This window comes from Triticum urartu, chromosome 3 (assembly GCF_003073215.2).
Source record: "Triticum urartu cultivar G1812 chromosome 3, Tu2.1, whole genome shotgun sequence".
NCBI lineage: Eukaryota > Viridiplantae > Streptophyta > Magnoliopsida > Poales > Poaceae > Triticum > Triticum urartu.
Window position 1 is genome coordinate 6,361,516 of NC_053024.1, and position 17,695 is coordinate 6,379,210.

Below are 17,695 nucleotides of genomic sequence, written 5' to 3' on the forward strand. Positions count from 1 at the left end.
TGCATGTTAAATTAATTATCCCGAGGTGAACATACATGTTACCAAAGGAGGGACGTTTTAATTTCAAAAAAATCACAGAGATCATTAAGACGTTTTAGTACATTGATTGATTGATTTTCTATGGGTATAATGCGCAAAAATTAAATTTGAGCTACATGCACATGTGGCAGTGCACCTAAATGGACTGCAAAAACACATGTGTCTCAGTGGGTGCATGTTTACTCCCCGTGCAACAAATTTCAAACATTAAGAATCTTGATTTTTAAATTCTAGTACATCCAAAACTTATTTGAAATTCATGAAACTTATAGTGTTGTCATATGGACACCAATACAAAGCGGAATTGTACCTTTTTTTTGTCAAATTTGAGACCAGTTTTGATGTAATCTTTATCTAATTACAGACGGGAGATTATTAATAATTGGGAACAAATATCCCATACGGATTATTTATTCGAACCGTGAGCGTTAGACCAACAATGGATACGTGCCATTATTCGGTTAAGCAATAAAGCGGCAGGATTAATCATCCAAATAGAAAAACAATATACGTGCCGCCGCGCGACCCGTGTGCCGTGCGAGCAAGCGTGAGATGACGGGACGCATGAGAGCAGTCCGCCATGCAGGCAGACGGGGAGGCTGTTGGGGAACGTAGTAATTTCAAAAAAAATTCCTACGCACACGCAAGATCATGGTGATGCACAGCAACGAGAGGGGAGAGTGTTGTCTACGTACCCACGCAGACCGACTGCAGAAGCGTTGACACAATGTAGAGGAAGTAGTCGTACGTCTTCCCGATCCGACCGATCCAAGCACCGTTACTCCGGCACCTCCGAGTTCTTAGCACACGTACAGCTCGATGACGATCCCCGGGCTCCGATCCAGCAAAGCGTCGGGGAGGAGTTCCGTCAGCACGACGGCGTGGTGACGATCTTGATGTACTACTGTCGCAGGGCTTCGCCTAAGCTCTACAACGATATGATCGAGGTGGAATATGGTGGCAGGGGGCACCACACACGGCTAAGAAACGATCTCAATGATCAACTTGTGTGTCCATGGGGTGCCCCTTGCCTCAGTATATAAAGGATGGAGGAGGAGGAGGCCGGCCAAGGCTTGGTGCGGCCAGGATGTGGAGTCCTACTAGGATTCCAAGTCCTAGTAGGAGTCCACCAAGAGGGGAGGAAGGGAGAAGGAAGTGGAGGAGAAGGAAAGGTGGCCGGCCCCCTTTTCCCTAGTCCAATTCGGACTAGAGGGGAGGGGGGCGCAGCAGCCCCTTGGCCCTTTCTCCTCTTTCCACTAAAGCCCATCAAGGCCCATTGCTTCTCCCGTAACTACCCGGTACTCCGAAAAATACCCGAATCACTCAGAACCTTTCCGATGTCCGAATATAGTCGTCCAATATATCGATCTTTACGTCTCGACCACTTCGAGACTCCTCGTCATGTCCCCGATCTCATCCGGGACTCCGAACTCCTTCGGTACATCAAAACTCATAAACTCATAATATAACTGTCATCGAAACCTTAAGCGTGCGGACCCTACGGTTCGAGAACAATGTAGACATGACCGAGACACGTCTCCAGTCAATAACCAATAGCGGGACCTGGATGCCCATATTGGCTCCTACATATTCTACGAAGATCTTTATCGGTCAGACCGCATAACAACATACGTTGTTCCCTTTGTCATCGGTATGTTACTTGCCCGAGATTCGATCGTCGGTATCCAATACCTAGTTCAATCTTGTTACCGGCAAGCCTCTTTACTCGTTCCGTAATACATCATCCCGCAACTAACTCATTAGTTACAATGCTTGCAAGGCTTAAGTGATGTGCATTACCGAGAGGGCCCAGAGATACCTCTCTGACATTCGGAGTGACAAATCCTAATCTCGAAATACGCCAACCCAACATGTACCTTTGGAGACACCTGTAGAGCTCCTTTATAATCACCCAGTTACGTTGTGACGTTTGGTAGCACACAAAGTGTTCCTCCGGCAAACGGGAGTTGCATAATCTCATAGTCATAGGAACATGTATAAGTCATGAAGAAAGCAATAGCAACATACTAAACGATCGGGTGCTAAGCTAATGGAATGGGTCATGTCAATCAGATCAACTAATGATGTGATCCCGTTAATCAAATAACAACTCTTTGTTCATGGTTAGGAAACATAACCATCTTTGGTTAACGAGCTAGTCAAGTAGAGGCATACTAGTGACACTCTGTTTGTCTATGTATTCACACATGTATTATGTTTCCGGTTAATACAATTCTAGCATGACTAATAAACATTTATCATGATATAAGGAAATAAATAATAACTTTATTATTGCCTCTAGGGCATATTTCCTTCAGTCTCCCACTTGCACTAGAGTCAATAATCTAGATCACATCACCATGTGATTAACATCGATAGTTCACATCATCATGTGATTAACACCCACAGTTCACATCGCCATGCGACCAACACCCAAAGGGTTTACTAGATTCAGTAATCTAGTTCACATCGCTATGTGATTAACACCCAAAGAGTACTAAGGTGTGATCATGTTTTGCTTGTGAGAGAATCTTAATCAACGGGCCTGCCACATTCAGATCCGCATGTATTTTGCAAATTTCTATGTCAACAACGCTCTGCATGGAGCTACTCTAGCTAATTGCTCCCACTTTCAATATGTATCCAGATTGAGACTTAGAGTCATCTGGATTAGTGTCAAAAACTTGCATCGGCGTAACCCTTTACGACGAACCTTTTTTCACTTCCATAATCGAGAAACATATCCTTATTCCACTAAGGATAATTTTGACCGCTGTCCAGTGATCTACTCCTAGATCACTATTGTACTCCCTTGCCAAAATCAGTGTAGGGTATACAATAGATCTGGTACACAGCATGACATACTTTATAGAACCTATGACTGAGGCATAGGGAATGACTTTCATTCTCTTTCTATCTTCTGCCGTAGTCGGGCTTTGAGTCTTACTCAACTTCACACCTTGTAACATATTCAAGAAACTTTTTCTTTGACTATTCCATTTTGAACTACTTCAAAATCTTGTCAAGGTATGTACTCATTGAAAAAACTTATCAAGCGTCTTGATCTATCTCTATAGATCTTGATACTCAATATGTAAGCAGCTTCACCGAGGTCTTTCTTTGAAAAATCCTTTCAAACATTCCTTTATGCTTTGCAGAATAATTCTACATTATTTCCGATCAACAATATGTCATACACATATACTTATCAGAAATGCTATAGTGCTCCCACTCACTTTCTTGTAAATACAGGCTTCACCGCAAGTCTGTATAAAACCAAATGCTTTGATCACACTATCAAAGCGTTTATTCCAACTCCGAGAGGCTTGCACCAGTCCATAAATAGATCGCTGGAGCTTGCACACTTTGTTAGATCCTTTTGGATCGACAAAACCTTCCGGTTGCATCATATACAACTCTTCTTTAAATCCATTAAGGAATGCAGTTTTGTTTATCCATTTGCCAGATTTCATAAAATGCGGCAATTGCTAACATGATTCGGATAGACTTAAGCATAGATATGAGTGAGAAACTCTCATCGTAGTCAACACCTTGAACTTGTTGAAAACCCTTTGCGACAATTCTAGCTTTGTAGATAGTAACACTACTATCAGCGTCCGTCTTCCTCTTGAAGATCCATTTATTTTCTATGGCTTGCCGATCATTGGGCAAATCCATCAAAGTCCATACTTTGTTCTCATACATGGATCATATCTCAGATTTCATGGCCTCAAACCATTTTGCGGAATCTGGGCTCATCATCGCTTCCTCATAGTTCGCAAGTTCGTCATGGTCTAGTAACATGACTTCCAGAACAGGATTACCGTACCACTCTGGTGCGGATCTCACTCTGGTTTACCTACGAGATTCGGTAGTAACTTGATCTGAAGTTACATGATCATCATCATTAGCTTCCTCACTAATTGGTGTAGTAGTCACAGGAACAGATTTCTGTGATGAACTATTTTCCAATAAGGGAGAAGGTACAATTACCTTATCAAGTTCTACTTTCCTCCCACTCACTTCTTTCGAGAGAAACTTCTTCTCCAGAAAGTTTCCGAATTTAGCAAGAAAAGTCTTGCCTTCGGATCTGTGATAGAAGGTGTACCCAACAGTAACTTTTGGGTATCCTATGAAGACATATTTTTCCGATTTGGGTTTGAGCTTATCAGGACGAAACTTTTTCACATAAGCATCACAACCCCAAACTTTTTAAGAAATGACAACTTTGGTTTCTTGCTAAACCATAGTTCATATAGTGTCGTCTCAACGGATTTAGATGGTGCCCTATTTAACGTGAATGCAGCTGTCTCTAATGCATAACCCCCAAAACGATAGTGGTAAATCGGCAAGAGACATCATAGATTGCACCATATCTAATAAAGTACGGTTACGATGTTCGGACACACCATTACACTGTGGTGTTCCAGGTGGCGTGAGTAGTGAAACTATTTCACATTGTTTTAACTGAAGGCCAAACTCGTAACTCAAATATTTTACCTCTGTGATCATATCGTAGAAACTTTTATTTTCTTGTTACGATGATTCTCCACTTCACTCTGAAATTCTTTGAACTTTTCAAATGTTTCAGAATTGTGTTTCATCAAGTAGATATACCCATATCTGCTCAAATCATCTGTGAAGGTCAGAAAATAATGATACTTGCCACGAGCCTCAACACTCATCGGATCGCATACATCAGTATGTATTATTTCCAATAAGTTAGTTGCTTGCTCTATTGTTCCGTAGAACGGAGTCTTAGTCATCCTTCCCATGAGGCATGGTTCGCAAGCATCAAGTGATTCATAATCAAGTGATTCAAAAAGCCCATCAGCATGGAGTTTCTTCATGCGCTTTACACCAATATGACCTAAACGGCAGTGCCACAAATAAGTTGCACTTATCATTATTAAATTTGCATCTTTTGGTTTCAATATTATGAATATGTGTATCACTACGATCGAGATCCAATGAACCATTTTCATTGGGTGTGTAACCATATAAGGTTTTATTCATGTAAACAGAACAACAATTGTTCTCTGACTTAAATGAATAACCGTATTGCAATAAACATGATCAAATCATATTCATGCTCAACGCAAACACCAAATAACACTTATTTAGTTTCAACACTAATCCCAAAAGTATAGGGAGAGTGCGATGATGATCATATCAATCTTGGAACTACTTCCAACACACATCGTCACCTCGACTTTTACTAGTTTCTGTTTATTCTGCAATTCCCGTTTCGAGTTACTACTCTTAGCAACTGAACCAGTATCAAATACTGAGGGGTTACTATAAACACTGGTAAAGTACACATTAATAACATGTATATCAAATATACTTATGTTCACTTTGCCATCCTTCTTATCCGCCAATCACTTGGGGTAGTTCCGCTTTCAGTGACCAGTCCCTTTGCAGTAGAAGCACTTAGTCTCAGGCTTAGGACTAGACTTGGGCTTCTTCACTTGAGCAGCAACTTGCTTGCCGTTCTTCTTGAAGTTCCCCTTCTTCCCTTTGCCCTTTTCTTGAAACTAGTGATCTTGTCAACCATCAACACTTGATGTTTTTCTTGATTTCTACCTTCGTTGATTTCAGCATCACGAAGAGCTTGGGAGTTGTTTCCGTTATCCCTTGTATATTATAGTTCATCACAAAGTTCTACTAACTTGGTGATGGTGACTAGAGAATTCTGTCAATCACTATCTTATCTGGAAGATTAACTCCCAATTGATTCAAGCGATTGTAGTACCCAGACAATCTGAGCACATGCTCACTAGTTGAGAGATTCTCCTCCATCTTTTAGCTATAGAACTTGTTGGAGACTTCATATCTCTCAACTCGGGTATTTGCTTGATATATTAACTTCAATACTTGGAACATCTCATATGGTCCATGATGTTCAAAACGTCTTTGAAGTCCCGATTCTAAGCCGTTAAGCATGGTGCACTAAACTATCAAGTAGTCATCATATTGAGCTAGCCAAACGTTTCATAACGTCTGCATCTGCTCTTGCAATAGGTCTGTCACCTAGCGGTGCATCAATGACATAATTTTTCTGTGCAGCAATTGTTGGGGAACGTAGTAATTTCAAAATTTTCCTACGCACACGCAAGATCATGGTGATGCATAGCAACGAGAGGGGAGAGTGTGATCTACGTACCCTTGTAGATCGACAGCGAAAGCGTTATGACAACGCGGTTGATGTAGTCGTACGTCTTCACGGCCCGACCGATCAAGCACCGAAACTATGGCACCTCCGAGTTTCTGCGCAGACGTTCAGCTCGATGACGATCCCCGGACTCCGATCCAGCAAAGTGTCGGGGAAGAGTTCCCTCAGCACGACGGCGTGGTGACGATCTTGATGTACTACTGTCGCAGGGCTTCGCCTAAGCACCGCTACAATATTATCGAGGACTATGGTGGCAGGGGCGCCGCACACGGCTAAGAATAATCACGTGGATCAACTTATGTGTCTATGGGGTGCCCCTGCCTGTATATAAAGGATGGAGGAGGAGGAGGCCGGCCAAGGCTAGGTGCGGCCAGGATGTGGAGTCCTACTAGGACTCCAAGTCCTAGTAGGAGACTCCAAGTCCTAGTAGGAGTCACCAAGAGGGGAGGAAGGGAGAAGGAAGTGGAGGAGAAGGAAAGGTGGCCGGCCCCCTTTTCCCTAGTCCAATTCGGACTAGAGGGGAGGGGGGCGCAGCAGGCCCTTTCTCCTCTTCCCACTAAAGCCCATCAAGGCCCAATACTTCTCCCGGCGAATTCCCGTAACTCTCCGGTACTCCGAAAAATACCCGAATCACTCGGAACCTTTCCGATCCGAATATAGTCGTCCAATATATCGATCTTTACGTCTCGACCATTTCGAGACTCCTCGTCATGTCCCCGATCTCATCCGGGACTCCGAACTCCTTCGGTACATCAAAACTCATAAACTCATAATATAACTGTCATCGAAACCTTAAGCGTGCGGACCCTACGGGTTCGAGAACAATGTAGACATGACCGAGACACGTCTCCGGTCAATAACCAATAGCGGGACCTGGATGCCATATTGGCTCCTACATATTCTACGAAGATCTTTATCGGTCAGACCGCATAACAACATACGTTGTTCCCTTTGTCATCGGTATGTTACTTGCCCGAGATTCGATCGTCGGTATCCAAATACCTAGTTCAATCTCGTTACCGCAAGTCTCTTTACTCGTTCTGTAATACATCATCTCCGCAACTAACTCATTAGTTGCAACTTGCAAGGCTTAAGTGATGTGCATTACCGAGAGGGCCCAGAGATACCTCTCCGACAATCGGAGTGACAAATCCTAATCTCGAAATACGCCAACCCAACATGTACCTTTGGAGACACCTGTAGAGCCCTTTATAATCACCCAGTTACGTTGTGACGTTTGGTAGCACACAAAGTGTTCCTCCGGCAAACGGGAGTTGCATAATCTCATAGTCATAGGAACATGTATAAGTCATGAAGAAAGCAATAGCAACATACTAAACGATCGGGTGCTAAGCTAATGGAATGGGTCATGTCAATCACATCATTCTCCTAATGATGTGATCCTGTTTAATCAAATGACAACACATGTCTATGGTTAGGAAACATAACCATCTTTAATTAACGAGCTAGTCAAGTAGAGGCATACTAGTGACAATATGTTTGTCTATGTATTCACACAAGTATTATGTTTCCGGTTAATACAATTCTAGCATGAATAATAAACATTTATCATGATATAAGGAAATAAATAATAACTTTATTATTGCCTCTAGGGCATATTTCCTTCAGTCTCCCACTTGCACTAGAGTCAATAATCTAGATCACATCACCATGTGATTAACATCGATAGTTCACATCATCATGTGATTAACACCCATAGTTCACATCGCCATGTGACCAATACCCAAAGGGTTTACTAGATTCAGTAATCTAGTTCACATCGCTATGTGATTAACACCCAAAGAGTACTAAGGTGTGATCATGTTTTGCTTGTGAGAGAATCTTAGTCAACTGGTCTGCCACATTCAGATCCACATGTATTTTGCAAATTTCTATGTCAACAATGCTCTGCATGGAGCTACTCTAGCTAATTGCTCCCACTTTCAATATGTATCTAGACCGAGACTTAGAGTCATCTAGATTAGTGTCAAAACTTGCATCGGCGTAACCCTTTACGACGAATCTTTTGTCACGTCCATAATCGAGAAACATATCCTTATTTCACTAAGGATAATTCTGACCACTGTCCAGTGATCTACTCCTAGATCACTATTGTACTCCCTTGCCAAATCAGTGCAGGGTATACAATAGATCTGGTATACAGCATGACATACTTTATAGAACCTATGGCCAAGGCATAGGGAATGACTTTCATTCTCTTTCTATCTTCTGCCGTGGTCGGGCTTTGAGTCTTACTCAACTTCACACCTTGTAATACAGGCAAGAACTCTTTCTTTGACTGCTCAATTTTGAACTACTTCAAAATCTTGTCAAGGTATGTACTCATTGAAAAAACTTATCAAGCGTCTTGATCTATCTCTATAGATCTTGGAGCTCAATATGTAAGCAGCTTCACCGAAGTCTTTCTTTGAAAAACTCCTTTCAAACACTCCTTTATGCTTTACAGAATAATTCTACATTATTTCCGATCAACAATATGTCATTCACATATACTTATCAGAAATGCTGTAGTGCTCCCACTCACTTTCTTGTAAATACCGGCTTCACCGCAAGTCTATATAAAACTATATGCTTTGATCAACTCATCAAAGCGTATATTCCAACTCCGAGATGCTTGCACCAGTCCACAGATGGATCGCTGGAGCTTGCACATTTTGTTAGCTCCTTTAGGATTGACAAAACCTTCTGGTTGCATCATATACAACTCTTTTTTAATAGATCCATTAAGGAATGCAGTTTTGTTTATCCATTTGCCAGATTTCATAAAATGCGGCAATTACTAACATGATTCGGACAGACTCAAGCATAGATACGAGTGAGAAGCTCTCATCGTAGTCAACACCTTGAACTTGTCGAAAACCTTTTGCGACAATTCTAGCTTTGTAGATAGTAACACTACTATCAACGTCTGTCTTCCTCTTGTAGATCCATTTATTCTCAATTGCTTCCCGATCATCGGGCAAGTCAACCAAAGTCCAAACTTTGTTCTCATACATGGATCATATCTCAGATTTCATGGCTTCAAACCATTTCTCGGAATCTGGGCTCATCATCGCTTCCTCATAGTTCGTAGGTTCGTCATGATCAAGTAACATGACGTCCAGAACAGGATTACCGTACCACACTGGTGCGGATCTCACTTTGGTTTACCTACGAGATTCGGTAGTAACTTGATCTGAAGTTACATGATCATCATCATTAGCTTCCTTACTAATTGGTGTAGTAGTCACAAGAACAGATTTTTTGTGATGAACTACTTTCCAATAAGGGAGAAGGTACAATTACCTTATCGAGTTTTCTACTTTCCTCCCACTCACTTCTTTCGAGAGAAACTCCTTCTCTAGAAAGGATCCATTCTTAGCAACGAATGTCTTGCCTTCGGATCTGTGATAGAAGGTGTACCCAACTGTCTCCTTTGGGTATCCTATGAAGACATATTTCTCCAATTTGAGTTTGAGCTTATCGAGATGAAACTTTTTCACATAAGCATCGCAACTCCAAACTTTAAGAAACGACAGCTTTGGTTTCTTGCCAAACCATAGTTCACACGGTGTCGTCTCAACGGATTTAGATGGTGCCCTTTTAAACGTGAATGCAGCTGTCTTTAATGCATAACCCCAAAATGATAGTGGTAAATCGGCAAGAAGCATCATAGGTCGCACCATATCTAATAAAGTACGGTTATGACGTTCGGACACACCATTACATTGTGGTGTTCCAGGTGGCGTGAGTAGTGAAGCTATTTCACATTGTTTTTAACTGAAGACCAAACTCGTAACTCAAATATTTGTTTCCGCGATCAGATCGTAGAAACTTTATTTTCTTGTCACGATGATTTTCCACTTCACTCTGAAATTCTTTGAACTTTTCAAATGTTTCAGACTTATGTTTCATCAAGTAGATATACCCATATCTGCTCAAATCATTTGTGAAGTTCAAAAAATAACGATACTTGCCGTGAGCCTTAACACTCATCGGACCGCATACATCAGTATGTATTATTTCCAATAAGTCAGTTGCTCGCTCCGGAGAATGGAGTCTTAGTCATCTTGCCCATGAGGCATGGTTCGCAAGCATCAACTGATTCATAATCAAGTGATTCCAAAAGCCCATCAGCATGGAGTTTCTTCATGCGCTTTACACCAATATGACCTAAATGGCAGTGCCACAAATAAGTTGCACTATCATTATTAACTTTGCATCTTTTGGTTTCAATATTATGATTATGTGTATCACTATGATCGAGATCCAACGAACTATTTTCATTGGGCGTGTAACCATATAAGGTTTTATTCATGTAAACAGAACAACAATTTATTCTCTTACTTAAATGAATAACCGTATTACAATAAACATGATCAAATCATATTCATGCTCAACGCAAACACCAAATAACACTTATTTAGGTTCAACACTAATCCCGAAATTATAGGGAGTGTGCGATGATGATCATATAAATCTTGGAACCACTTCCAACACACATCGTCACTTCACCCTTAACTAGTCTCTGTTTATTCTGCAACTCCTGTTTCGAGTTACTAATCTTAGCAACTGAACTAGTATCAAATACTGAGGGGTTGCTATAAACACTAGTAAAGTACACATCAATAATCAAATATACTTATGTTCATTTTGCCATCCTTCTTATCCGCCAATCACTTGGGGTATTTCCGCTTCTAGTGACTAGTCCCTTTGCAGTAGAAGCACTTAGTCTCAGGCTTAAGACCAGACTTGGGCTTCTTCACTTGAGCAGCAACTTGCTTGCCGTTCTTCTTGAAGTTCCCCTTCTTCCCTTTGCCCTTTTCTTGAAACTAGTGGTCTTGTTAACACTTGATGTTTTTCTTGATTTCTACCTTCATCGATTTCAGCATCACGAAGAGCTTGGGAATTACTTTTGTCATCCCTTGCATATTATAGTTCATCACGAAGTTCTACTAACTTGGTGATGGTGACTAGAGAATTCAGTCAATCACTATTTTATCTGGAAGATTAACTCCCACTTGATTCAAGCGATTGTAGTACCCAGACAATCTGAGCACATGCTCACTAGTTGAGCGATTCTCCTCCATCTTTTAGCTATAGAACTTGTTGGAGACTTCATATCTCTCAACTCGGGTATTTGCTTGAAATATTAACTTCAACTCCTGGAACATCTCATATGGTCCATGACGTTCAAAACGTCTTTGAAGTCCCGATTCTAAGCCATTAAGCATGGTGCACTAAACTATCAAGTAGTCATCATATTGAGCTAGCCAAACGTTCATAACGTCTGCATCTGCTCCTGCAATAGGTCTGTCACCTAGCGGTGCATCAAGGACATAATTCCTTTGTGCAGCAATGAGGATAAACCTCAGATCACGGATCCAATCCGCATCATTGCTACTAACATCTTTCAACACAATTTTCTCTAAGAACATATCAAAATAAACACAGGGAAGCAACAACGCGAGCTATTGATCTACAACATAATTTGCAAAATACTACCAGGACTAAGTTCATGATAAATTTAAGTTCAATTTAATCATATTACTTAAGAACTCCCACTTAGATAGACATCCCTCTAATCCTCTAAGTGATCACGTGATCCAAATCAACTAAACCATGTCCGATCATCACGTGAGATGGAGTAGTTTCAATGGTGAACATCACTATGTTGATCATATCTACTATATGATTCACGCTCGACCTTTCGGTCTCCGTGTTCGAGGCCATATCTGTATATGCTTGGCTCGTCAAGTATAACCTGAGTATTCCGCGTGTGCAACTGTTTTGCACCCGTTGTATTTGAACGTAGAGCCTATCACACCCGATCATCACGTGGTGTCTCAGCACGAAGAACTTTCGCAACGGTGCATACTCAGGGAGAACACTTCTTGATAATTAGTGAGAGATCATCTTATAATGCTACCGTCAATCAAAGCAAGATAAGATGCATAAAACATAAACATCATCATCTTGTGCCTGCGATCTCCATCTCCGAAGCACCGTCATGATCACCATCGTCACCGGCGCGACACCTTGATCTCCATCGTAGCATCGTTGTCGTCTCGCCAATCTTATGCTTCCACGACTATCGCTACCGCTTAGTGATAAAGTAAAGCATTACATCGCGATTGCATTGCATACAATAAAGCGACAACCATATGGCTCCTGCCAGTTGCCGATAACTCGGTTACAAAACATGATCATCTCATACAATAAAATTTAGCATCATGTCTTGGCCATATCACATCACAACATGCCCTGCAAAAACAAGTTAGACGTCCTCTACTTTGTTGTTGCAAGTTTTACGTGGCTGCTATGGGCTTAAGTAAGAACCAATCTCACCTACGCATCAAAACCACAACGATAGTTTGTCAAATAGACTCCGTTTTAACCTTCGCAAGGACCGGGCGTAGCCACACTCAGTTCAACTAAAGTTGGAGAAACTGTCACCCGCAAGCCACCTATGTGCAAAGCACGTCGGGAGAACCGGTCTTGCGTAAGCGTACGCGTAATGTCGGTCCGGGCCGCTTCATCCAACAATACCGCCGAACCAAAGTATGACATGCTGGTAGGCAGTATGACTTATATCGCCCACAACTCACTTGTGTTCTACTCGTGCATATAACATCAAACCATAAAACCTAGGCTCGGATGCCACTGTTGGGGAACGTAGTAATTTCAAAATATTCCTACGCACACACAAGATCATGGTGATGCATAGCAACGAGAGGGGAGAGTGTGATCAACGTACCCTTGTAGATCGACAGCGGAAGCGTTATGACAACGCGGTTGATGTAGTTGTACGTCTTCATGGCCCGACCGATCAAGCACCGAAACTACGGCACCTCCGAGTTTTAGCACACGTTCAGCTCGATGACGATCCCCGGACTCCGATCCAGCAAAGTGTCGGGGAAGAGCTCCGTCAGCACGACGGCGTGGTGATGATCTTGATGTACTACTGTCGCAGGGCTTCGCCTAAGCACCGCTACAATATTATCGAGGACTATGGTGGCAGGGGGCGCCGCACACGGCTAAGAATAAGATCACGTGGATCAACTTGTGTGTCTATGGGGTGCCCCCTGCCCCTGTATATAAAGGATGGAGGAGGAGGAGGCCGGCCAAGGCTAGGTGCGGCCAGGATGTGGAGTCCTACTAGGACTCCAAGTCCTAGTAGGAGACTCCAAGTCCTAGTAGGAGTCCACCAAGAGGGGAGGAAGGGAGAAGGAAGTGGAGGAGAAGGAAAGGTGGCCGGCCCCCTTTTCCCTAGTCCAATTCGGACTAGAGGGGAGGGGGGCGCAGCAGGCCCTTTCTCCTCTTCCCACTAAAGCCCATCAAGGCCCAATACTTCTCCCGGCGAATTCCCGTAACTCTCCGGTACTCCGAAAAATACCCGAATCACTCGGAACCTTTCCGATGTCCGAATATAGTCGTCCAATATATCGATCTTTACGTCTCGACCATTTCGAGACTCCTCGTCATGTCCCCGATATCATCCGGGACTCCGAACTCCTTCGGTACATCAAAACTCATAAACTCATAATATAACTGTCATCGAAACCTTAAGCGTGCGGACCCTACGGGTTCGAGAACAATGTAGACATGACCGAGACACGTCTCCGGTCAATAACCAATAGCGGGACCTGGATGCCCATATTGGCTCCTACATATTCTACGAAGATCTTTATCGGTCAGACCGCATAACAACATACGTTGGTCCCTTTGTCATCGGTATGTTACTTGCTCGAGATTCGATCGTCGGTATCCAATACCTAGTTCAATCTTGTTACCGGCAAGTCTCTTTACTCGTTCCGTAAAATACATCATCCCGCAACTAACTCATTAGTTACAATGCTTGCAAGGCTTAAGTGATGTGCATTACCGAGAGGGCCCAGAGATACCTCTCCGACATTCGGAGTGACAAATCCTAATCTCGAAATACGCCAACCCAACATGTACCTTTGGAGACACCTGTAGAGCTCCTTTATAATCACCCAGTTACGTTGTGACGTTTGGTAGCACACAAAGTGTTCCTCCGGCAAACGGGAGTTGCATAATCTCATAGTCATAGGAACATGTATAAGTCATGAAGAAAGCAATAGCAACATACTAAACGATCGGGTGCTAAGCTAATGGAATGGGTCATGTCAATCAGATCAACTAATGATGTGATCCCGTTAATCAAGTAACAACTCTTTGTTCATGGTTAGGAAACATAACCATCTTTGATTAACGAGCTAGTCAAGTAGAGGCATACTAGTGACACTCTGTTTGTCTATGTATTCACACATGTATTATGTTTCCGGTTAATACAATTCTAGCATGAATAATAAACATTTATCATGATATAAGGAAATAAATAATAACTTTATTATTGCCTCTAGGGCATATTTCCTTCAGAGGCGTGCGTGCAGGTGTGTGAATTGACGGAGACGTGCTTGCTGCGCAGTGTCATCGGGAGGCATGCGAGTAGCTGTGTGAAACTTTGGTAGGCATGCTAGCAGTCCGGTGCGCAGGCTCACCGGGAGGCGAGCCATCGGTTTGACCGCCGCCTGCCTCTCTCCCACAACTCCCACTACTCAATATTAATGGTGCGCCCGAGCGGCCGCAACCCCCATCCTCGCTACACACACACACACGCACACACACGCACACACACAATCCTCTCTTTCCGCTTGCATCCTCGACGCCGCTCTCAGTCCTCAAAGCCGTCAGTGTATGAGGATGCCGCCAAAGCGCCCCATTGGAGGGAGTGGCGACGCCGGGGCTGCTAAATCACCGGAGCACGGCGTGGAGATGGAGACAGAGGTTGCCTTCACCGCCGGCGAGTTATCGTTGCACCCTGACATCGTCGACGGCGTTGAGCTTCCACAGTCGGAGGCGGAGTTCCACACTGACTCCGAAGACCACTCCGGCGATGACTCCAACGACCACTCCGACGACGACTCCGACGATGACGGACAGATGGTTAGTCATCTATACACATTTAGGTGTCAAATAGATCATAGGGGTTCTCTGGTTACTCCTGCCTCCCCTTTTTGGAATAGAAATCATGTGGTTATGTTCTCCCAATCCATGAAATCTGAGTAAGTTTCGTTAGATCCGTGTAGTGTATTGATTGTTTGAATGGTACAGGTGATAAGTGATTAATTGTTTCATCCGTGCAAATGATTTTTGCTAGTAATCCGATTAGGGTTAGTGTTCGTGCTAATAATTCCTAGCAAGGACTTAACAATTGATTTTGAATGACCTACATATGTTAGTGCCATTATTTTCTTCGAGATTGGTCTATACATAGATGACTGTGCCTAAAAATCGAACCATAATGTCTGGATATGTATAAATAAATAGCCATAAATTCCTAATCCTACTTCACGGCATGTAATCACTGATTTGATGCCAAATTTGTTTTACTATTTGTATAGGTGCTGTCTGACAGCGAGGATGAATGCCCAGAGGAGGTACAAGAGGCGAATCCTGAGGGATCTTTATGCGGGAATGCATAACAGGCGTATTAGGACCTGGAACGACGGCTATGGATGCCCATTTTGCAACCACAAGATTCATGACGCGTATCTAAGTGTTCTGGCGCATGCAAGAGGATTGGCCGTTGGCTCCTTCAAGCAGAAGTATTCTCGCAGGGTGGCGCACCGCGCGTATGCCGAGTACCTAGAGAAGCTTCAGGATCATGCCGGCAGCATTGTGAGATGAGATGTGGGATGGATCGAACTATGTACGCTTGAGTATGCTTAATAATGGTTGAAGTATGTACTTATGGTTGAACTATTCTTATGTACGTGTACGCTTATTATCTATGTGTGAGTATTCTTATGTACGTTGATATATGCTAGCTTCCCCGACAAAATCATCCATCTAGACTTTGTTCGAAGTAAGTTTTCTTTTCAACTATCTGCATATGTTGACTTACCCAGCAATGTCAAATGAATTGTGTAGTATTTAAGCAGCCAATTGTTATTCCCTTTTCTTACTATGTTCCTACCTAATAACTTCTAGTTACCAATACACTTTTCTATTGCCCTGTTTTAACTAAATATTCCATGTACTTCCATTTCTATCAGAAAGCACCGCTGACAGGGAGACTTCGGAGGTGAAGAACGGGGCTGCCAACAAGCAGAGGCGGGGCGAGCTAGAACCGCAAGTGACTCCAGCAGGCCTAGACTTTATCAGCAGTCTCCCTGATGATATGTTGAGAGTCATCATCTCCCTCCTCCCAATCAAATATGGGCCGCGGACAACCCTCGTTTCCCGGCGATGGCACCCCCCATGGCTATCGCAAAAGCTTGGATGCGTTCTCCAAGATCCTCGGCAGTCACCTTGGCCCAGCCAAAGGCCTTATAATGGGCAAGTTCCATTCCAATGGCAAGGACCGAGCCAAGCTTGATGACTGGTTCCGATCCCCCGCCCTAGATCAGCTCGAGGAGCTCACTTTTAATGATGGGCATATGCGGTCGCTGCCAACGTCCGCACTCCGCCACGCACCCATGCTGCGCATCGCCAAGTTCAGGAACTGCAATTTCCCGCCCCTTAATGACGCGCTCGCTCTTATTCTACCACGACTGAAGCACCTCGAGCTCGTCGCCGTCTGCCTCTCAAAGGGTGACATGGAGCGCCTGCTCCGTGGCTGTACTGCACTCGAGTGCCTTCGTCTTCAAGTGATCAATGGGTTGAGTACCTTCCACATCACCTTCATGACTCTCCAAACTATTTATGTGCGTTGTTGGTGCGGCAGGAAGACATCACAAGATGTGTACCACGGTATGGTCATCCAGGATACACCTGCACTTGAGAGATTACTTGTAGTTGATCAAGAAGGTCCAACAAGAATCAATGTCATTTCTGCGCCAAAATTGACAGTGGTGGGCTACTCGTCTGACAAATACTCTGAACTTGTTATTGGATCCACACTCGTTCAAGTAAAACAGCCGCCTTCTACCTCTCCTTCTAGAAATTAACATTATTTCTAATTTTGAATATGTTTGTTCGTCTGTCATTCAGAAAATGATTCCGACAAGCTTGACCCCGAAACTCCGCATAGTGAAGGTCTTGGCACTAGAATCTATTGAGCCTGACCTGGAGCAAGTTGTCAGTTTCCTGAGATGCTTACCGTGCCTGGAGAAGCTATATATCGAGGTGATGTTCCTTTCCTGTTAAATGTTAACCATAAGGGAGTTCAATTTGTGACACCTTTTTCCAAGTTTACAATGACAATGTAGTACGATTTATGAAGGTTCTTTTGGAGGATTTCAGTACATACATGCCCCCCCCAATGTAGGTTTTTTTTAACAGAAAGACTGTAAGGGAACCCCCTACAGTATAATTGGTGCAACAACCCCAAATTGCAAGTACCATGCCTTGAACCTGGGTGGGTGGGAAGGCATCAGCCCCTTCCCACCACTAGGCTATGCCTTATTCTGCCCCCCCCCCCAATATAGGTTGCTTGATCCATATGGTTACAAT